General features: G+C 41.6%; 1 protein-coding gene across 5 annotated transcripts in view; it reads left to right on the forward strand.

The window, feature by feature from the left end:
* Positions 1-23,893, forward strand: part of pik3cb (phosphatidylinositol-4,5-bisphosphate 3-kinase, catalytic subunit beta) — a 120,672-nt gene that overhangs the window by 28,473 nt on the left and 68,306 nt on the right. The window contains exon 1 of one of the 5 annotated variants that reach the window (XM_084065444.1): positions 3,325-3,406. The exons of the other annotated variants lie outside the window; for them this stretch is intronic. The gene's annotated coding sequence lies outside the window, so the exon portion shown is untranslated. Of the gene's footprint in view, positions 1-3,324; positions 3,407-23,893 lie in introns of those variants that run through there. 5 annotated transcript variants of the gene reach the window in all.

Raw genomic sequence — 23,893 nt, forward strand, 5'->3', positions numbered from 1 at the left:
TTTTACTGTTGAGACTGAGACTGTTGACTGTTCTCCAGCATGGCTGGTAGCATGGGTGGTAACTAGCTGTCTAACTTTTTCACTTGCACACACTTACATTTTCACTTGCGCACACAATATACAATAATCAAATTGGTGTCGCTTAGCCCCACCCCCCATGTGCGTCAACTATTAGTGTATTTTTGCCTCTTTACCTTTTCCTCATTGGCCAAGGTTGGACATTTCATAACTTTTTAATTTCTTGTTATTTAACAAAATGCCTTCTAACTTAAGCCTGTGCATAAGTCCAACCAGACAATGCAAGATATCTGGGGAAAAGATGCTTGTATTCTGTCCAGAGACATAGATTGCTCATCTATTGTGTCTTTTTTTGGGGTTATGATGTTCCATTATGCTAGCAGCTGTTACCATCTAAATGAATGTCCCCTAAATGATGGTTGTTTTCTGTGGCTTTGTGCTTGGTTTATTCATCAATGTTGAGTGCATGAAAGTGTGTTGCTTTCTGTTCGTCATCATTCAATACTTGGGACTAGTTTTAGAAGCGCAGCCAGGTGCACATCTGTACGTCTGTCGACATGGTAACCACTTTTCCCTTCCTGCCAATCAATGCTCATGGCCAATAATCACCAGTGATCACACTACAGATGGCTCCCACCTGCTCTCTTTTCGCCTGTCTTTCTCTCTCTCTCTCTCTCTCTCACTCACTCTCTCTTTTTTTCTCTATCTCGCTGTCTCTCTCTCCCTCTCCAGTGGTGGAAAGTAACTAAGTACATTTACTTAAGTACTGTACGTAAGTAAAATGTTGCGGTATTTGTACTTTACTTGAGTATTTCCAATTTCCAATACTTTAACTTCTACTCCACTACATCTCGGAGGCAAATATTATACTTTTACTCCACTACAATTATTTGAAAACTTTAGTTACTACAGTAGTTACTTTTCAGATATAAATTATGATATTTTAAAACATACATTAACCACTTTAACCCTATTTTATACCTAGGCTATTTGAAAATAGCCGATCGACAAGCTCACAACGGGTCGCATCGCGACGCGTTGTGAGCTTGTAGATCTGCTATTTTCAAATATTTAGTACTCTTACTTTTGATTCTTTAAGTACATTTTGATGCCAATACTTTTGTACTTTTACTCAAGTACATTTTGAATTCTGGACTTTTACTTGTAACAGAGTATTTTTATATTGCAGTATTGGTACTTTTACTTAAGTAGAGAATTTGAGTACTTTTTCCACCACTGTCCCTCTCTCCCTTTCTCTCTCTCTCCTTCTCTTCTACTCCTACACACGAATGTGAAAAATTAGCCAGATCCAATTATCCCCGCTACGTTGTTGTTGTTCCACTGATCCGGCCTCTCTTCTTCCCACCTCCACTCCATCACCAGAGAGCAGAAGGAATTTTTATGGCTCTTGTGAGATCATGGCTCTGCACTGTATGTTCTCTCAGCATGCCAAATAAGGAGCAGACGGTATCATGCTAACTTGTTAATTCCCAGAAATCTGTCTCTTCACGCTTTCTTTTTCAAATGTTCCCTTTTTATTTTAAAGTCGTGATACTCCGTTTGACACACAAACACTTCTCTTAACCCTGTCACTTGCACAATCCTAGGAAGCCCTGCCCTCGCGGCTCTATTCTTAATAGCGTGTTTGGCTGACATTAACCCTGCTACAATGGATCCACTAAACACAGGTTATTACCGCCTGTAATGAGGCTGGGCTGCATTCAAACTGGACAAAAGCAATAGCGTAGTTCACTAAATATAGGCATAAGTGAGAAAGTTGTGTGCCATGGTTCTCTTGATAGTTTCTGGTCACCGATTTGCATAGGCCTGGTTGACGTGGCTGTGTTATTATTAAAAGATATGATATCTGATGTTTGATGAGGCTTCTATTGATGAATTACATTTATTTCCTGTACATCCATGGGTTACCCAAGCCATAAAGCAGTGCTTTTCTACCTTTTTTCATATTAAGGTCCGTTATTTATCCGGCATTTGAGCCACAGACTATACCATTTGATGAGATTTTAGACTCAGACCCAAAACTTTGAATATTTAGCCGTCATTGAATGAGATTTTGTCCACAATTCCATGCTGTATTGATGTTGGTACCATTAGGAGACACAATAACAGGCAAACGTTGATCAAAATAACAATTCTTCTACATTCTCTAATTGTGTAGACTTCTTGTAAATTAAGTAATGCAGATGTTTAACACTAATTTAACTCTTGAGAGTGTAAAATGAAACCAAATGGATCCGTAAGGGTCCATTTGGTTTCATTTTACGCTCTCAAGAGTTAAAGATCTATAAGGGTGCATTTCCTTACCAACTCTCCATCATTTAGCTGGGGACCACCTTGAACCCCCACAAGGACCACTGGTGGTCCCCGGACCACTGGTTGAGAACCACTGCCATAGAGGATTGAAAGGGATATGAAAAGGAGTGAGAGTGTGGTGGAGTGAGGCAGTGCAGACACATGGGACTGATGGATGGATGGATTAATGGGAAGAGAGGAGGATGTGGACGTATCCTTTTGCTAGAGTGCTGTGTTCCTGGCAACCTAGCCATCGAGTGTCTAATATATAGCCATACTGTTGTAGCTATTTTGCATTTCCCAGACAGGATCTTAAAGGAGACATCCGGACATTTTAAGTGTTATCTTTGATAAGTCGCTAATCATTCACCAACATTGAAAGGGTCGTTGAGTTATTCCCAGAGAGTCCCCTTCGTCCAGTCTAACGACCCCCTCCATTGGCATAATGGGAGCCCGTGGAAGGCTAAAATTCGCCTAATATAACAGATGCTAAGTTATTTTTTTACTCAAACATGCAGTGAATGTCGCGAACGAGCCACCGCACGCTCAGAACGAGATGACGCAGGTTGCTTGTTTCTTCCATAGAACCTGGCGTCTAGGAAAAACAAGCAACTTGCGTCGTCTCGTTCTGCACGAATGGTCGCTCGTTCGCGACATTCACTGCATGTTTGAGTATCATGACACTCAACAATGAGCAGGAGTAGAGAAAAAAATAACTTTGCATCTGTTATATTAGGCAAATTTCAGCCTTCCACGGGCTCCCATTATGCCAACGGAGGGGGTCGTTAGACTGGACGAAGGGGACTCTGGGAATAACTCAACGACCCTTTCAATGTTGGTGAGTGATTAGCGACACATCAAAGATAACACTTAAAATGTCCGGATGTCTCCTTTAACGCTGAATTCGCATCAGCTGTGTTTTTCCACGAAATGGGTGCATTCAAAAAGTCTGAAACACCTTGTGCACCTATCTATTTCAGACCAACACACGCTTCTGGTTGGCTGCCGCTGTTTCTCGCCACACTGCGGCGGAAAGTTTAACCTTTCTCAACTTTGCCGCCCCGCTCCTGCCGCAGTATGTAAAGTGGAGGTCGCTCCTCGCCATAGACGATGAAATGACGATGAAATGATTGACCCATGCCGCTTTCTCAGAACGCGGAAGCGGAATACAGCTGCTGCGCGCGCGCGTGTGTGTGTGTGCGTGCGTCGTTGCCTACCTCATTCAAGACAATTCCGTGTTAATTCGTTTTTTTTTTTAAGACTGACGTCTTTTTGTAGTCCGACGTCACTTCCGGGTCCATGTGGCACCAAGCGCCGTCCACTCTTCATTGTAAACAAACATGTCGGAACCTGTAAATCTTTTTACAATAACCTACTTTTTCATAAAGGAACCATTGAGCGTTAAAAAGGGTCTTAATGCTTAATCATAGATACAAATTAGGCTAATATATGTATTTATATACATATTTATTATATGTATATATATTTATTATCATTATTAATATCATATTATTTATGATTTATATATGTATATTTATGTATAAAATAACGATTTCCTCTTCTCTATGTCGTTGCCAGGAGAGTGGTAGAATGACACTTTCGTCGTTATTTTTTCTCAGATCTGTTAAAACAGGGACACAGCACTGCGCATATTGGCAAAACACACACTTGGGCCCAGAAGTTGTTCTGACGGGGCGCATGCAACAGCATTGTGTCCTGTTCTACTTCCTGTGTCTTCCCTTTACTTCCTGCCATTCAGTGCATCATCAGTGGTCATAGTGACAGTCTTACAGGCCAGCCTTTTCTTCTTCATACAGTATCTATTTCTTTCTGTCTTTCTCATTTTTTCAAGATTCCCGCAGCATTGTTTATTTTATCATTTTTAAAACACTCCCCTGCCACTGTTGTTTGCACTCTGTTCTCTGCTGTCTGAGTGGCTGACTGCAGTGTTACTTTTGATATTAGTGCTGATGATAAAGGGAGCCATGTTGTAAAGTATCAGTACAGTGACTTTGTGTAACACTGTTATTTGAGTGATAACGGCACTCGGTGACAGTGACTTTAGCCTCAAACACCTTATCGCTGCATTGTCCTGTTAGTTACATAATATTCACAGCATCTATCTTTACCAATCTCTATGCCAATGACAACAATGGCCTTTGAAGGGGGGAGTTGAGGGTTGATGAGTTCAGGCAGATTGCAAGAAGAGTGCATTAGATCCACACAGAGAAAGAGGAAAGGAGAAGTCTGCAGCATGAGCATTGAAGTCAACAACAGTCACTTGGTGAAAATATCTGTGCTCATTTAAACGATGAACACGCTTCATATTTCCCCTTTATCACAGTTTCTATATTTGCTCGTCAAGAAAAGCTTCCTCTTGTCTTCTGATAAAATAAAATCATAATAATGGTTTGTCCAAAAAATACCATTAATTAAGTCTAATGTAGTACTGCAGTAGCCAGACGATTAGATAAATATCCCAACATCTCAGGCACAACTATTGAAAAGTCGTTCTCCCCCGAAGACAAGAAAATAATGTGTGATACAAGCATATGAATTGACCAGAGGATGAATTGACCAATTGATCACAGTTTGCCATAGTTTTTCTCTGGCAAAACCCAGACATGCTGACTTGTTAGTCAGACCCTCGGTCGCTGGTTTGGGTGTCATAAGCTGGTGGGTCTGACCGCGTGAACCCTAGTGCCTGATTTATGCTCCGTTGTAGCAGATCTGTAAACTCACAAAGCGTCGCATCCGTGGCATGTTGTGAGCTTATAGATCTGCTATTATCGGTCCGCGGCACCGTCATGCAACAAAGTACAAGTTGAAGTCTACAATGACTCCCATGCACAGGAATAATCCCGGTGGAGGTTTCCAGTCAGTGAGCCAATCCTCTGTGGTTAGTGGGAGGTGGGGTGGGGGAGGGGTCAAAAGAGGTGGAGCCTAAACAGCATGCGTTTGTGCATGCATGTACATGCATTTCTGTATGTGTGTAGAATTTTCAGATGTCACCATTAATGAATAATTCGGTTCCCGGTATAGGGAACCATTTGCTGGTTTAAAAGGAGGAGTGCTTACAGTTTACTATTCCCGCAAAGGTTTCCACCAATCGCAAACTATCTATTCCCGTCTGACATGCTTCTCCAAATCAATGAATGAAAGAGGAAGATGCGTCAACGACGCACACACAACAACGTAGGTTTTCCCCTTCCATAGGCACCTCAGGTCTAATAAATGCCGACTCAACACTAGTGGTGTGTGAGTGCGTTCACTCTCGTCACTTCCTGCTTCACGGAATCTGATAGGTTCAGGCCGACTTTGCATGATGTTTGGTTTTCCTAAAGGCTGCGTGTGAGTCTGTGTGTGACCACATGCTGTGTAGTGTGTGTGTGTGTGTGTGTGTGTGTGTGTAGGACTTTGCTTTGAATAATGATCTGTGGTGGTGATAAAGGAGCTTACATAGCCTTTTAGTATTTCATTTTGTTGGACAGCAGCAAAGGTCACAATATATGTCCTGCAAATATCAACCAAGATGGTTCGGCGTGATATTGGGGCTAGCAGTCATTTAGTTCATGTTGTCCTATCTGTTAACACATTCCCTGCCAGAGGTTTTTTTTTTTTTTACTTCCCCCACTGCCAGCATTACATTCAATGTTAAAAAAACATTTTTTAAGTAGTCACATAATATTTTCCGTGATAACCGTCCTCACGGTGATCTCCTCATTACACACACACAGGAGTCTCGTAGAATCGTGGAAACAAATAATCCGATTGCGGTAATCCGTTCCATAATTGCAGCCAATTGAAAATAGCATGTTTCACCCAAAATAACATGGTAAAAAAAAAAGGACACAGGAGCCGAGATACAGGATTTTAAAGTAATAAGTTAACCAAGGAGTGAATGGAGCTAGAAATCTTTGGATCACGATATCTCTGGTTCTGTGTGGATAAATTGAAAAAAAGAAAAACCAAAAAAAAAAGAGATATTTTTTTCTTTTAAACGGTTATACTCGTTGTTGGGCAGATAACGGGGTATTTTTCCAACAACGAGTATAACCGTTGTTGGTAGGTAATGTGTTAAGAACAATAACGTGTGTGTGTGTGTGTGTGTGTGTGTGTGTGTCCCATCCTTTAAAGGTGTGAATGCACTGCCTCAGAGTAGTTCTGAACAAAACACTGACATATCCAGTCCATTATGTGAGCATCTGTTTACTGCAGTAACTGGACTGTTTGTGATCTGTGCCCTGTGACCCCATTGCCCTCCACTCAGTGTTTTTGCTGGCGCTCAATGGGCGCGTTGGTCTTTGTGGACGAGCTGTGTGTGTGTGTGAGAGAGAGAGATGAGGTAAAGGGGATGGCACTAGGTTATGGGGGGCAAAGGCAACACAAGGGTAGTGTTTGTGAAGGGCACGGGACTGTCCACACACACACACACACACACACACACACACACACACACACACACACACACACACACACACACACACACACACACACACACACACACACACACACACACACACGCGCGGGCTTGCCAAAAACAGAGGCCTATTGTAAAAGCCTAGCCCAGTTCAACCCACCCACTACAACCCCGCATTGTATCTCTGCCCTCCCCATGTCTCTCCACTTTATCTCGCTTTCTTTCTGCTGTCTGTCTCTCTCAATCTCTCCCATTGCTCCATGCTGGTTCTCTTGTTTGCCATCGCAGTGTGACTTTAAAACATTTGTTCTTGCAGCCCTTTAGTTTCCAGTTAATTCCTGTTCTCGTGTTTGTTATTGTACTGTCAATCTGTGCACGTTTCCCCGTCCCGCAGAGTCTGTTTTCACCTCCTTCCATCCCTCCCTCCAGCTCTCTGTCCATCCTCTGATGGAACGAAGTGTGAGAAAGTCTGACAGCTTCAGTGTGTGTGTGTGTGTGTGTGTGTCACACACAGTTGTCATGTGACTGTGGAGTGAGTCAGACCTTACGGAACATCACATTCGCACCTCTGACTTACGTTCCTTGCTGTCCATCTCACACACTCTCGTGGACACTCTGCTCTCATTGTTTCCTATCTGTTCCACCTCTTCAATGCGTTTCTCTCTCTCTATCCCCAAGTAATTAAAGCGTCGAAATGTGTAATCTTCTGTTTCCTCGCTCAGAAATAAAATGCGTTTTTCACCTGATGACGGAATTGGCTCAGTATTTCTTCCCTAGATAGTCTGCACACGGGGGTCAAGCAGTACTTTGTTCTTTTTTTTGTTTCTATACCTTGTTCCACTGAAGAGAACCCTTTTTAGAAAGCCTCTGAACCCAGACAGCGCTTCCTCCCTTTGTTTTCAGTAAGTAAAGTCTCTATCCCTAACTCCCTCTTTTTTTCTTCTCCATGTCCCTGTGTTGTTTAGCCCCTGTGTTGTTTAGCCTTGATGTTTTTGATCTTCTGACTTTAGGTGCACAAAGTCAAGTGCAGCTTCAATCACTATGCATGAGCTAAATGCCAAAGAATCGTTTGTCACTCTCATACACACATCATTGATTTTGTGACACACACACACACACACACACACACACACACACACACACACACACACACACACACACACACACACACACACACACGTTCCTCATTTCAGCAGGAGGTGTCCTGGTCAGGAATGCTTGGTATGTTGTTTGTATAGTAATGTATTCAGTTCCCATCACTGGGCCGGTGCTGCTGTATGTGTTTATCTATTCACAATGTCTCTCTCCAAAGCCAGCCTCTGGCCCGTCTCTATTCTTCATTCCCATGGTGACAGTCAGAGGTGTAGAGAGCAGGTCTGCATTGTCATCTGGTCAATGGCTGACCCTGCTAGAAGGACACTGTGTGTCCCACGTGCACACAGCCACTCATGCAATGATGACACTCAACTATAACAACTCAATCACATTATTGTGCCCTTCAGCACAACATGCAGCGGAACACTTCAGATGACAAAACTGGTATTAATACGTGCGGTCGGACGGATTCATATTTCCGTCGGTGCTTTTAAAATGTGTTGTGCCGTACATTTAAATGAGATCTCCTGATATTTAGAGCAACGCAAATGTTTTGCGAGCGCGAGTGGTTGTAAAATACCCGTGGGCAGGAATGGCCGTGTCTCGCAATGTATCGCATCATCCCGCAGCAATCCAGATGTGGTTGTGCGGTCGATCATGTGTGGCCGTGCTTTACTTTAGCTTGATTTATGTTATGGCTACATGGAGAGGAGAACCGTCATTTCGAAAACGTTCCCGACAGGTGTGTGTATAGGGCATAGCAGTGGCGGCCATTTTCTGGTTCCACTTCAAAATAGTCAATGCATTTTTCCCATTGACATTTCCAAAAATGTTTATATCAATTAATTTAAGCCTAGAATCAAGCCATCCAGGGTCCTGGTGAATCATGACCATAAAACATTTTTTTCTGTGATTTATTTATTTATTTTATATTTAATTATATGATATACTATATTTAATAAATACCCTTTGTTTTGCCGTTTTCAAAAATGTTTTTTCACAGAATCAAACGTTTTATGGTCATGATTCACCAGGACCCTGGATGGCTTGATTCTAGGCTTAAATTAATTGATATAAATATTTTTGGAAATGGCAATGGGAAGAATGCATTGACTATTTTGAAGTGGAACCAGAAAATGGCCGCCACTGCTATGCATCTATGTAAGCCCAGCCGAGCACACTGCGTCGCTGTCCGTGGTGCTGTAATGGCCGTCCGTCCGTCTGTCTGTTTGTTGGTCTCTCTCTCTCTCTCTCTCTCATTCTGATGGGATGATTATGGGAGCAGACAGTAATATTGTGGCGTTATGCGGGACTATAAAAGCACTTTCAGTTGCATGCAGGCTGGAGCGGTCAAAGAAAGGAAACGACCGCGGGCATGGGTGGGAGTGGTCAGAAATCCAGCAGAGGCCCGGACGGCTGGCGTAGTGGTTCGGGCACCTAGGCTGCTGAAGCAGTTCGAATCCCGATCCCGACGACCTTTCGCTGCGTGTCACTCCCCATCTCTCTCTCTCTCCCCATTTCCTGTCAGTCTACTGTATACTATCGAATAAATGCAGAAAAAGCCCCAAAACATTTCTTAAAATCCAGCAGGAGTGGGACTAAGAAAACTGCTCAGGACTCTACTGAGATTCTCTTCTCTTAACTTCCCCGTCATCCCTCAATCCAAAAGCATTAAAGCAATGCTGAACTTTGGTAGAACCTTGAACATTCTATACTGTAGCTACCTGGACATGAAATAAATCTTTGAGAACTGAACATTCCATTCACTCCAATCATATGGTAAAAAAAAAATCTCACAATCACAGTATATTGGCAAAGTAAACTTTTCCAATTCATACAAACTGGTACTTAATTTTCTTTTCTATCGCCTACTGGTCACTCGTGAAATTATTCATTATGTGAGAGTGGATGGACCAAATGCTTTCAAGATGTGGTCATTGTTAAAGCGTTGCACTCTGGTGTTTATGATCTGTGGTGGGGCGTTTTGCTTTTTCCATTGCTAGAAGTGGTGGGGCTCCAAGGATGGTGATGTATTTTGTCCCAAACAAGATCTCTCAAAAACTATTGGCTGGAGTGCCGTGGAATTTGCTGTGCACCTCATGCAGGATGATCAGTACAGATTACCACAAGCACGCAAGATATCTCAAAATCTAATGGGTGGATTGCCATGATGCCCAATACATTTGCCCCAAATAAGACATCTTGAAGACTGCTCCCTAGTGGTGGTGTTATAAAGAATGGCATCAAAGTGGATTGATAAATAATGGCTCTATGGATAAGTGGTGTCACAGTGAATTGATCGTAATGTGAAACCTAATCACAATCATAACCTAAACTTATGTCACAATCAATGATTTAGCGTGCCACAGCTTTGTGAAGTCAAAATACATCATGATGTCAGAGTGATGTTATATATATATAGTTCGCTCCCACATAGAAATGCCCATTGAGTTACTCCACAGATCCCCCTGTCGACTCCCACCGTTGGCATAATAGGAGGCGCGTGTATAGCCCAAATTCGCCTATTTTAACAAATGCAAAGTCTGTTTTTTTCTCCTAGCACTCATTGTGGAGTCCCATGATACCCTTACAGGTGCTGAAAGTCCCGACAAGCTAACCGCTAATAACAGAACGAGCTAACGCTGGCTGCTTGTCTCTCTGCCTGGCAACACCAGGTTGCCAGGTTCGGAGAGAAACTGTTGGTGAGTTGGTGAGTGATTTGCCACACATCAAAGATAACACTTAAAATGCCCGGATGTCTCCTTTAAGAGGATTGATACTGTAACTCTTTGCTTCCTACAGACAAGTGGCGCCTGGCGCAAACTCTTTTCAGGTGGGGGGGTCTAAATCCTATCGCACAAAGATTTGGCGGACCCCCTATAGTAGCTGTACCCCCTGTTGAAGACCCCTGGTCTAGACCAGTGACTGCTGCTGAGAGAGGGAGAGAGAGAGAGAGAGGGAGGGAGCAGGAGAGAGCATAGCATAGCTGAAGAAAGACAATGGAGAGAATAAGAGGCAGGATAAAACCCCAAGGCAGAGGTGGGGGGGATGCAGAGGCCAGAGGAAGGGAGATGGAGCTTTATTGCTTGCCTGCCCTGTTCCCATCTCTTCTCACCTCATAATATCTCAGAACGACCCCCGGTCTGATATTCCATGAAATGGGCAAAGAAGACGGAGTGAAGCTGCTTGCTCTGCCAGCAGACGTACCAGAACTGTGTGTGTGTGTGTGTGTGTGTGTGTGTGTGTGTGTGTGTGTGTGTGTGTGTGTGTGTGTGTGTGTGTGTGTGTGTGTGTGTGTGTGTGTGTGTGTGTGTGTGTGTGTGTGTGTGTGTGTGTGTGTGTGTGTGTGTGTGTGTGTGTGTGTGTGTGTGCGCACACGCGTGCAACGTGTGTGCTTGGTTTATGAATTACTATCTTTGTGAGGAGACATTTCTTTTTTTTTCTGTTACCCATGAGGGAAAGGGACATTTTCATGTTTAACCCATTAAGACCTGAGGCAATTCTTAAAAATGTTTTCTGAGTGTTTTCTAAAAGGGAAAAAAAAAGAAAAAATCCAAGATTTTTCAAAAAATAGCAGATCTACAAGCTCATAGCGCGGCACTCGGTGCCGCGCTATGAGCTTGTATATCTGCTATTTTTGAATAGCCCAAAGAAATCTAAAGTGACACAGATGCGTTCCAATGTATTTTTTTTAGAGTAAGGGTCCTCACACTTTCATCATTTATTTGTTTATTTGGCAGGGAAAGCAAAGCATGTGTTTATGAACAATACATATCATGTCATGTAAATGCACAGGATTTAGCAAAAGATGCTAGCATAAAAATGCATAACAAAAATACATAATCAATACGTGTGTCTGTGAATATTTCACAGCAACGTGTTCATTTGGTGATGCGTCGATCATGCTGTTTGAAGCTTTTATTTGCGGTGATAAATCCACCTCATATCTAAAATGATGCGTTGCTTTATTACTCAATATACACATGACACAAATAGGAGTTTAAACTTTTGAATTAATCGCACTAAATACATACTTTTACTTCTACTCCACTACATCTCGGATCCAAATGTTGTACTTTTACTCCACTACATTTATTTGAAATCTTTAGTTGCTAGTTACTTTGTAGATTTCGATTATTATTACAGAACATACATTAGCCACTTCAACCCTACATACATTTCGGCCATTTGAAAATAGCCGACCTACAAGCTCGCGACGCATCGTGAGCTTGTAGATCTGCTGTTTTCAAAAGATGTTCATACATTTGAAAACTTGAAATGGGACATTATGCATAATGAGTACTTTTGGTACTTTTAAGTACATTTTGATGCCAATACTTTTGTACTTTTACTCAAGTATATTTTGAATATTGAGTATTTCCATTTTACAGCATTGATACTTTTACTTAATTAAAACATGTGAGTACTTTTTCCAGAAGTTGGTCCTTCTGCTCTTCACATACAATAGAATATTCTTCATATTAGCCAGCCAGTAAACTGTCAGAACTGTATTATTTTCTACCCTTTTGGTCAGACTAAATGAGTCTTTAGATGGAAGACAATGCCCCCATCCATAACCTTCAGCAACTAAAATAGCAACCGAGCTTGTGATTCAGCCGACGTCAGGTTTGTTTTTTTATGAATGGCTGCGGGCGGGACTTGTGCTCTCGGGGCGTTATATGTCACTCACTTCCTGTCGGGTGTCATCACTTCCTGTATGTGGCCCACATAGGGCAGGGTGGGCGTGGGTGATGCTTACTGTACAAACAGACTTATCGCCAAAAGGAGCAGGATGTGGTTATAGCTCTCACACATGCTGCTGTACTGTATAGTGTGTGTGTGTACACACACACACAGGTTTGTATTACTGTACTTGTGAGGACATCAACGCTTTAGGAAAGCGATTTTATGAATGTCATTTAAAAACACAAATATTTTGGCTGTTTTAACCGAAAGCCGAAAAACAGCAGATCTACAAGCCCACAACGCGTCGCGCTGCGACACGTTGTGAGCTTATAGATCAGCTGTTTTTCGGTGCATGACACTGGCGTGCAACTAAGTATAAATCATGTTTAACTCTAATTCCAATCCCTAAACCTAGCCTCTAAATGTCTAATCCTGACCTGAATGTTTTTCTAATTATAAACGCATCTCTAAAAATAACTATAAAACAACTATTTGTCTTGTGAGGACCAGGAAAACGGTCCTCACAATGTAGATGTCTTCAAATTCTACTATACTTGGTCCTCGCAAGTATACTAACACACACACACACACACACACACACACACACACACACACACACACACACACACACACACGCAAACACATCAAAGCAGTACTTGGCAGAAATGTGAAATCTGAGAGAGAACAATCTGAGACAGTTGGCTAGAGTGAGAAGAGGACACTTTTCAAGATTCCCCGGCTCAAATTGTCGTCACGGCTCATTTTCTTTAACAGTGCAGAGCAGATACATGAGGTCCGAATATTGCCACCGGTCTGCTGGTTCCTCTGACGTCATTATGTAAGCTCTGTGTCTTTTCGTTTGGGAATTATGATCATCTGATTGCACACACACACACACACACACACACACACACACACACACACACACACACACACACACACACACACACACACACACACTTATCTTTTTCGAAATTGCCAGAACTGAGTTCTAAGTGATCAGATGAATGGTTTTGGGAGAAATCAAGGTCAGGGCAGGACAACATGATGCTCAACAAGAAAACTCCTGTTGGTTTGTTGTCAGGGAGACATCACAACACTCGCTCCCCCCTCTCCGTGTGTGTGTGTGTGTGTGTGTGTGTGTCTCTCTCTTCTCTCTCCCTCTCTCTCTGTGCAGAGCTGTCCTGATGAGAGACTGGATTCTTTTCTCAGAGCATGTATTTTCTCAGAGCACATTTATTGTTAGCCTGCAGGAATGTAGTAAAGAATGTAAGAATTTGAACAAAAAGTACATTTTTATTAAAAAATGTAACCTAGTGCTGCTTTAACCCATTGAGACCTGAAGCCGATTCTACATGTCTCCTAAATCTCAACAGTTTTCTGAAAAACGTTTGTTTCTATATCAGTGGTGCTCAATCTTTTTCATGTCAAGGACCCCCAACATTATATGTATTTGGCCGCGGACCCCCATCAAAATATTTTGTTCCAGGGACCCCCAGATGCAAAGATTTGAGTTAAAAATGTTCGCTTTAAAAATATATATATATTCAAAGATTTGCACACATTTTCACGATTTTTCAAAAATAGCAGATCTACAAGCTCGTAGCGCGGCACTCGGTGCCGCGCTACGAGCTTGTATATCTGCTATTTTTGAATAGCCAAAGTGTAAAATAACGCCTTTTAGCTCAAATCTGAAAATGACACAGTTCCAGGTCTTAATGGGTTAATGACTGCACTACATACCAGCCTACTTCCATCCTCTCTCTACCACCCATACACACTTCATTTACAGCAGTGTTGTGAAAAAGAATAGAACCTGCACACTCGCATGTTCCAAAAGGTTTTAACCCATTCAGAAGCATCTGTGTCATTTTTAGATTTGAGCTAAAAAAAAAGGATTATTTGACACTTTGGCTATTCAAAAATAGCAGATCTACAAGCTCATTGGAGCTTGTAGATCTGCTATTTTTGAAAAATTGTGAAAATGTGTGCAAATCTGTGAATGTAGATGTAGATATAGATATATATACCTGTACACATACGTATATAGACATTTTGTAGAATCGGCCTCAGGTCTTAATGGGTTAATGACAACGTTTAAAGCCTTGGCTTTTCTTCAGGTCAAACAAAAAGCCCAGGTTTGAAACCCTGTCATTGAAATGTATTGGAAGGAACATGTGAGTGTGCCAATTCCATCAGCTTTTCATCTACAGGAGTGTTTCCTTTCTACATTACATTACATGACAGTCATTTAGCAGACGCTTTTATCCAAAGCGACTTACAATAAGTGCAATCAACATAGGTAGGGAACGAAAACTACTAATCACCAGAAGTTATAAGTGCATTTTCTGCAAAAACAAGCAACCAAGAGCATACCTAGCGCTAAGGTAAAAGTGGAATATATCAGCTACCTATTTCCTTAACCCATTGATACCTGGAACGCATCTGTGTCACTTTAGATGTCTTTGGCTATTCAAAAATAGCAGATATACAAGCTCATAGCGCGGCACCGAGTGCCGCGCTACAAGCTTGTAGATCTGCTATTTTTGAAAAATCGTGAAAAATATTTTTAAAATATTTTTTCCCGATTTTTTTTTTTTTAGGATTTAGATTTTTTTTAGACACGGCCTCAGGTCTTAAAGGGTTAAACAGATGAGACAAAATAGCTGAAACAAATGAGCAGGAGCTAAAACAAATAATTGTATTGACTAAACAAGATCCAGTAACCCTTTCACTGACAGCCCCCGTGTTGAATTAGATAAAAAACTTGAATCCTTTTGTCTCTATTTTGGGCATGTCATTAAAGGCGAAAAGTTTTTTTTTTTTTATATTGTATTTCTTATTTTCTTTCCTTTTTTTTCGGAAAATAGCCGATCTACGAGCTCACAGCGCATGCTCAGTATTTGCGAACAAATTGTAAAAATTTGACTATTATTTTAATTTGAGAGCTTAAGCAGGAAACTTCATGGCGACATTGTATATTGTCAGTTCATGCATTTACCTGTGATGGTTGGGTGGCCCCACAATGAGTCATGCCGACCCGGCAGACCCAGTGTGTCATTTAACCGGACCACTAATGCTGAATCTGTGCTTATTCTCTTCAACCACCTCTACCATCCACCATCACTGCTTTGTCTGGCCTGTAAGAAAGACCAGGGGCGCTCACCCAACATCTATTTTTTTGTTGTTTGAGTCATGGTTACATGCATGTAGAACACAAATACTTTGCGGTGATAAATCGACGTAATTGTTTTTCTAAACAAAGTCGATTTGCCAACCCCAAATAAAGGCAGCTAACTATAGCAACTGACTGTAGCAACTATATGAATAGTTTGATGTTAGATATTTGCGAACACACATTATGATCATTTATTTGTCACGCTCCCTTTTTATTTAAATCAGAAACATGCATATAAACTGCTTTAACACACACTAGCTTACTACGGACACACTAGCTTACTACGGATATTAAAAGTGATCCCTTTGCTACTGCAACAAATAAACTTTTATCAGGACATTTACCAGAAAACCATATTATCTTCCCTTTCCAAGCTCATATACAGTAAACACATTCATGCCCTGTGACATGCATCTAACCCTGAAATGATATTATTGAATACTTCCCCAGTGTTGCAAGCAATAATTTTGATATTTAATTTAATGTTTTCAGGGAAGGTCAAGTGCACAGACCATGTGACTTTGCATGTCGGTCATCGAAAAAAAATTACTGAGTTGACTTTTGAAATATTAGTTTAAACCTCAGTAACCTACCTTGGCAAAAGGAGTTGTGTCAGAGCCTCGTGCACGAGCACATTTAACCCATTAAGACCTGAGGCGATTCTTAAAAATGTTTTCTAAATCCTAACAGTTTTTTGAAAAAAATCAAAGAAAAAAAAGAAAATCAAGGTTTTTCAAAAATAGCAGATCTACAAGCTCATAGCGTGGCACTCGGTGCCGCGCTATGAGCTTGTAGATCTGCTATTTTTGAATAGCCAAAGAAACCTAAAGTGACTCAGATGCGTTCCAGGTCTAAATGGGTTAAATGGTAATAAAAAAATGGTAAATGGTGCATTTATAAAGTGCCCTCGTCCAAAGCTTTATACAATGTGGATCACATTCACGCACACACACATTCACACACCAAAGTTTTTCTCTCCTTCATGGCTCTGTTGTTGGCTGTTCCAGTATCGATGTTAGAACAGTAGGATGAGTTTGCGACATGGCTTGCACTGAAAGTTGTTAATCAAATATGAAAACCTATTTAACATGTCATTAGTAAGTAGTCGTAGCTTACAAATAGCTTGTTTATAGCTGTGAACCATTAACATGCATTTGGCAAGTAATTTGGGTCATTAACTACCAGTTTGTGAGTGATCTATTGGCTGATCTATTGGCTATACATAAGGCCATTAATAACTCATTAGCTAACAGTTCGTGAATGATCTATTAATTTGTTATAACAGGTAGTTATTCTAAGTCCTTACCGGAAACCATATCTTCCCTTTTGCTCATGTGCAGTAAACGCACTCGTGTCCTAAACATGTGGTGTGGGGACCCTGTGAGGTCTCCTAATTCAGGTGAGATGCTGGACAATGGTAAATAAATCTAATCCTGGATTGTGTTGCTTCCGCATAATGTGTCAATGTCGGGATATAATTCAGATATTTGTGTGGTCAGGTCAAGTGTACAGAACATGTGACTTTTGCATACCCGTCATCCCACAAATGACTGAGTTGACTTAAAAAATATTATTGTAAACCCCAGTAACCTACCTTGCCAATAGAAGTTGTGTCAGAGCGTCGTGCACTGCTACACGCATCTCTGTCAGCTGCACACGTCACGTCTTAAACATCTGTACAGATGTTCTTTGGATTCATGTTATAGTTTAATGGCTAGAGTGAATAATTACGATATAAGCGTCACAAAACTGAATTACGATTTCATAAGCTGCCTTCATGTAGAGCATTAGCCCACTGACCTACACTGATCGACGCAACATGGTGACATATTGCCAAAAAATAGCTGATCTACAAGCTCACAAAGAGATTTGATGTACTGTACACTGAAAAAGTACAGTGCAACTCAGGTCTGTTTGACTTAGTTACGAGGCTGGCTCTTAAGTTGTTAAGATGTTCAAATTGCAGGAGGGTGGCATTGCAAACGCACTCATTTCTTATTCCGTTGGAGCAGAATGATGGCCGCCATCAATACACGTCATAGAAGGGGAATGTTGTTAGTTGTTTCCACCTCACGGACCATACACACACACACACACAGTACAATCCTCAATGTTGATGTACACTGAGTGTGCACATGTATCTGTTATCTCCTGAGTTAAATTAACACTCAGGAGTCAGGACTTGACAAAGAGAGCAAACATTTACGCCGTTAAAACCCGGATGAACTGAATGTGTCTTCTCTGGCCATCTTAATGATGTGATCGGCTCATTAGGTTTTGTAATTGTCGTCGTCATGAGCTGTGTTTAGCTCTAGATGTTTGGTGTGCTGTGGTCCACTGGTTCAGTGGTTAGGACCTTGTGTGTTCCAATGCTGAGATATGTGCTCTACTCCCCAACGTTGTACACGGATAAAGACGCAGTCAATTTAACCCATTAAGACCTGGAACTGTGTCATTTTTAGATTTGAGCTAAAAAGCATTATTTTACACTTTGGGCTATTCAAAAATAGCAGATATACAAGCTCGTAACGCGGCACCGAGTGCCGCGCTACGAGCTTGTAGATCTGCTATTTTTGAAAAATAGTGAAAATGTGTGCAAATCTTTGATATATATTTTTAAAGCGAACATTTTTAACTCAAATCTTTGCTTCTGGGGGTCCCTGGAACAAAATATTTTGATGGGGGTCCGTGGCCAAATACATATGATTTTGGGGGTCCTTGACATGAAAAAGTTTGAGCACCACTGATATAGAAACTTTCGTTTTTCAGAAAACTGTTGGGATTTAGGAGACATGTAGAATCGGCTTCAGGTCTAAATGGGTTAATTTATGTTTGTCTTTACCAGTGGTGTAAAGCAACTGCGTACATTTACACGGAAATCACGGAAAATATATTGTGACTACTTGTGAAAAGGTAAACAAATCGTTAAAAAACGCTGGCACTGACTGTACCCTGTTTTAAAAAAAAAAAACTCTGGCACTCAATGTGTTAAGGCTGCACGTGCGACAGTGTTTATGTCCTCGCACGTGTATGTAAACACATTGGTAGAATATATGACGTGCGGGCATCGGAGGAATTAAGTCGAGGCTGTTAACGTTTTCACAGTGTGTGTGTGTGGGGCGTAAGAAGAAGAACACATGTCTCTGAGCCAGCAGGATCCTTAATGAATAGACTGCACACACAGTATGTATATACATACTGTACACACACACACACACACACAAAGACACACACACACTTGCTCCCTTTATGACTGTGGTTTGCAATCTATCTCAGACACACACACACACACACACACACACACACACACACACACACACACACACACACACACACACACACACACACACACACACACACACACACATACTCCATTGAGGGCCTGACAGACCCCTTACTGTCAGACGGAGAGGGCTTTTTAGACAGCAAGTGGTGAGCAGCGGCAGTGTTTAACCCTGTAAGACCGGGAAACGCGTCTGTGTCATTTTAAGATTTCTTTGGCTATTCAAAAATAGCAGATCTACAAGCTCATAGCTATGAGCTTGTAGATCTGCTATTTTTCAGAAAAATCTTGAAATGTTTTGCAAATCATTGAATTATATCTTTTTTTAAAAGCGAACATTTTTAACTAAAATCTTTGCTTCTGGGTTGGGGGGGGGGGGTCACTGGAACAAAATATTTTTGACATGGGGGTCCGCGGCCAAATGCATATCATTTTTGGGGTCCTTGACATGAAAAAAGTTTGAGAACCACTGATTGTAGCAAGTTTTTTTCAGACATTTGCATGTTTAAGATTTTTCAAAAATAGGAGATATACAAGCTCATTGCGCGGCACTCTCTGCCACGCTAGGAGCTTGTAGATCTGCTATTTTTGAATAGCCCAAAGAAATCTAAAATGGCAGAGATGCGTCTCCGGATTGAATGGGTTAAGTAAGCACAATGCATCTGGGGCATAAAAGCCTTTCCAACATGTCACTGTCACTTGCAGAGATGGACTGTAGTCATGGCAACAAATGGGTCCTTTTCTTTGTTCTTTTTTTCTCCTTTTTTCCGCCACCCACCCACCCCCTCCACCCCCTCGCAATCTATAACGATATTCTTTCAAAACATATTTCAGTGGAGAACAAACTCGATTTTGGCATCTTTATTTATACATTTTTTTCCCTTGGTTGTGGGTTGGTCTTGTGGTGGTATAGATCATTGGTTCTCAAAGTGGGGTCCGAGGACCCCCAGGGGTACTTGAGGGGGTTCCAGGGGGTCCCCAGCTAAATGGACAGGAACCAAATGGACCCATATGGGTCTGTAACTCTGAGAGTGTACAAATGGAACCAAATGGACCCGTTACCCATTTGGTTCCATTTGTACACTCTCAGAGTTGAACTAACATTGATTTTACAATATAAAGTGGGGTCCCAGCGGTATAAATGCCATTAAATGGGGGTCCGTATAGCCTAATGCATGTCAAACTGGGGGTCCTTGAAATTAAAATGGTTGAGAATCACTGCTAGAGAGCCGTAAAAACCTTCTCTTATTGGGGTCCCTGGCTTATCTTTTCAAATGGGGGTCCGCGGGGTAATAAGTGTAAATTTGGGGGTCCTTGACATGAAAAAGTTTGAGAACCACTGATGTAGATGGAGTTGTGGGTTTGTTTTGTGGTGATACCTACTGTATGGATGGAGTGGAGTTGTGGGTTTGTTTTGTGGTGATATGTAGTGGTCGATACCGAGGTATTTTGTCCTTTTTTGGGGGGGATTTTGTCCATATCGAGCTCTGAATTTCCTTACTATTTGACTAACTAAACAAAACTCCCCCTTTTCCCTCCTGCTCTTCACGCATTGACAGACATATCCTCATAGAATCACACCAGCGCGTCTGTCACGTCGGGCGCACTTGACAGACGTGCTGGTGTGACTCTGACTTGCCTCTGCACAGTAAAATCATCACTGTCATTTTCAATCCAAGAGTGGATTTTACTGTGTGCAAATATTGGATAAGGATGTAATAAAGAGTCCTATATGGACAGATGGGGGGGATTTATTTACTGATCCTGGGAGTATTTGCAGGGAAGTAGGGGGTTATGTGTTCGCAACAGAAGAGCTGTAAAATAAATTATAATCATGTGGGTCTGGGGATCCACATGGGAACAGCGTGGCTCCAAAGGACTTAATGTGGCCAGCCCTGTGACGTTAGTCGTCTATTATGACGAATCTATGATGTATGACTCCAATTAAAAGTAAAGTTAAATATTTCTGACCGTATCAAAAACTCTAGCCCATATACAGCAATGCCTGACATCACAGTACTGACGTGTGTATGTCAAATATGGACCTGCCCGAACATCAAGCACCAATCAGTGTTGTGAGGCAACGTTTGCCTGTTTTGTATGATGTCAGACGAGCTCAGACGGAGATGGAGAGGTAGGCGGAGGGAAGGAGGGAGCACGAGAGAAATAGCCGGGTCAATGCTGGGTACCGAAACTTGGAACATGCCGATCAAGCTAAAATAACCCCAGCAACGGGCAAGCTGGACATTTTCTGCTTTCGTATATACACTCACCGGCCACTTAATTAGGTAGGCCTGTCCGAGCTGATAGAAAGGCAACAGTAACTCAAATAACCACTTGTTTCAACCGAGGTATGCAGAAGAGCATCTCTGAAAGCACAACACGTCAAACCTCGAGGCAGATGGGCTACAGCAGCAGAGCGCCACAACAGGTGCCACTTCTGTCCGCTAAGAACAGGAAACTGTTGCTACAATTTGCACATGCTTGCCATATTACAATTGGACAATAGAAGATTGGAAACATTGCTTTGTCTGAGTCTGGATTTCTGCTGTGACATTCGGATTGGTACAGTAGGATCAGAATTTGCCATCTACAACATGAAAGAATGGGTCCCGAATATCGACTGGAACAATAATATTTCTTTTCTTTTTTTAATATTTTTTTTTGGGGCTTTTATGCCTTTATTTGACAGGACAGCAGGCTGACAGGAAACGGGGAGAGAGACGGCGGGGGGGGAGGGGGAGAGACGCACAGGGAGACGCACAGCAAAGATCGTCGGGATCGGGAATCCATTATAAAATTTGCCCCCACGAGAATTCTCGTTTATGGCACTCGACGAGTGTATTTACAAACGTGAGAATTCTCGTGTTTGGCACTAAATGTGTTCTATTTGTGTTCTTTCCTAATAGGCGGGTGCAAATATGGTTTGACCCAAAAAAAATTGGAACAAAAGGTTTCTCAATGGTTTATTGTAGTATCAGGTGTACTTAATAACATATCAAAAATCTGAAATCTGATCATTAGAAATGTCAAATTTCCATGATGGCCGCCACCAGTTCCTCAGTTCCTTAAAAGACCATACTCCTTCATTATTTGCCCTACACAAGTCATTTTGGTGCCTAACCCCATGTTTTGGTGATCTAGGAATCCAATTAGCATATATACATTATAGTCAAGTGATTATAAGTACAATTAAATATTGAAGCAATTGGTTATAAGCATATTTAACAATGTAATTGGCCTTTTCTCCCTTTTCTACACGCCATAATGCCCAGGATTGGTGAATTCATCACCTATACATGTAATTCACATTCTGTTGAAGCTTTCAAAATTTCTTTGGATACCAATAAGCAATAAATTAATTATTACTGGGTGGTACTGTGACATTTGTAAGAACATGGCTGCCAAGTGATAGACTGGGAATATTACACAAATCTCGGAAGAAATTCCTTACCGAGAAATGTCTTCACCAATTTGTTTGTAAAGGTGTCTGGTTCCCAAACTGGAGGTCCCCTAAATGATTTTGGGGGGTCCCCATATGGTTAGCTTAATGTTTTCTCTTTTCTCTGCAATTTGGACAAGTCCAATGGATTCCCAGGCCCCCAAAACATGGGGTTAGACACAAAAAGTACTAGTCTAGGATAAATAATGAAGGAATTAAGCTATTTTAACGTTTTTTTGGCCATCTTGGACGCCATCTTGAAAATAACACCTTAAAAGTGGTCAAACTTTGGTAGACTTTTAGTATGTTATTCAGGACACCACATACTACAAAAAACAGTTGAGAAACCTTTTGTTCCATTTTTTTTGGGGTAAGGTGCTTTTTTTTCATATATGCACCCGCCTATAAATTCTACTCCTGATCATACTACAGCGTCACACAAAAGTTGCCCCCCCCCCCCCCCCGCGTTTTCATATTGTAGATCTGCTACGTTTGCGGTTTTTGATTTGAATCCTGAAAACTAACAGTTTTGGACATGATAAGAGACGATATGTTCTCTCAGGGACCGGGTCTCCAGAGTCCATATGTCACATCTGGGCATAATGTTACATCTTTCTCATAAATCATGGCACGGTTTTAGTCATGATAGCTCAATGTATGCACATATTTCCAGTTAGAGTTGGCTCGCTCTTGGCTCCACAGTTCTTCCCTGCTTAAATCTAAGTGTGTATTTCCCCTTCCGTGCTCCCCCTCGCCACACGCTCAAGTTCATACTCATATCTCTTGTTGGCAAGGTAGGCGGGGAACTTCTGGATTAACCCATTGAGACCTGAAGCCGATTCTACATGTCTCCTAAGTCCCAACAGTTTTCTGAAAAACGTATGTTTCTATATCAGTGGTTCTCAATCTTTTTCATGTCAAGGACCCCCAAAATGATATGTATTTCGCCGCGGACCCCCATCAAAATATTTTGTTCCAGGGACCCCCCCAGAAGCAAAGATTTGAGTTAAAAATGTTCACTTTAAAAATATATATATTCAGAAGATTTGCACACATTTTCACGATTTTTGAATAGCCCAAAGTGTAAAATAATGCTTTTTTTAGCTCAAATCTAAAAATGGCACAGTTCCAGGTTTTAATGGGTTAAACGCGGGAAAACATTCCTGCATTTCTCAAAGTAAAGTCCTTTTTCCCCAGAGAGATATTGCGTGCGTGCGTGCGTGCATGTGGCGATCTAGGGACATGCCTATTGTATACTCCACTGACTGATGTGGTTGGACTGGTCGCCCTCAGGCTAGGGTGTGTACAGCTCTCATGTCAAAATGCTTTTGCTCTATCTGTATATTCTCTTTCTCTCTCTCTCCATCCTTTATCTATCACCTCTGTCGCTCTCGCCTCCGTTTTTCGGTGTTCCTGTGAAACCTGACCTAGCGGAAGATTCCTGGCTGCTTGCCACCG

Source organism: Gymnoscopelus microlampas (assembly GCF_963454915.1).
Source record: "Gymnoscopelus microlampas genome assembly, chromosome: 8".
Classification (NCBI taxonomy): Eukaryota; Metazoa; Chordata; class Actinopteri; order Myctophiformes; family Myctophidae; genus Gymnoscopelus; species Gymnoscopelus microlampas.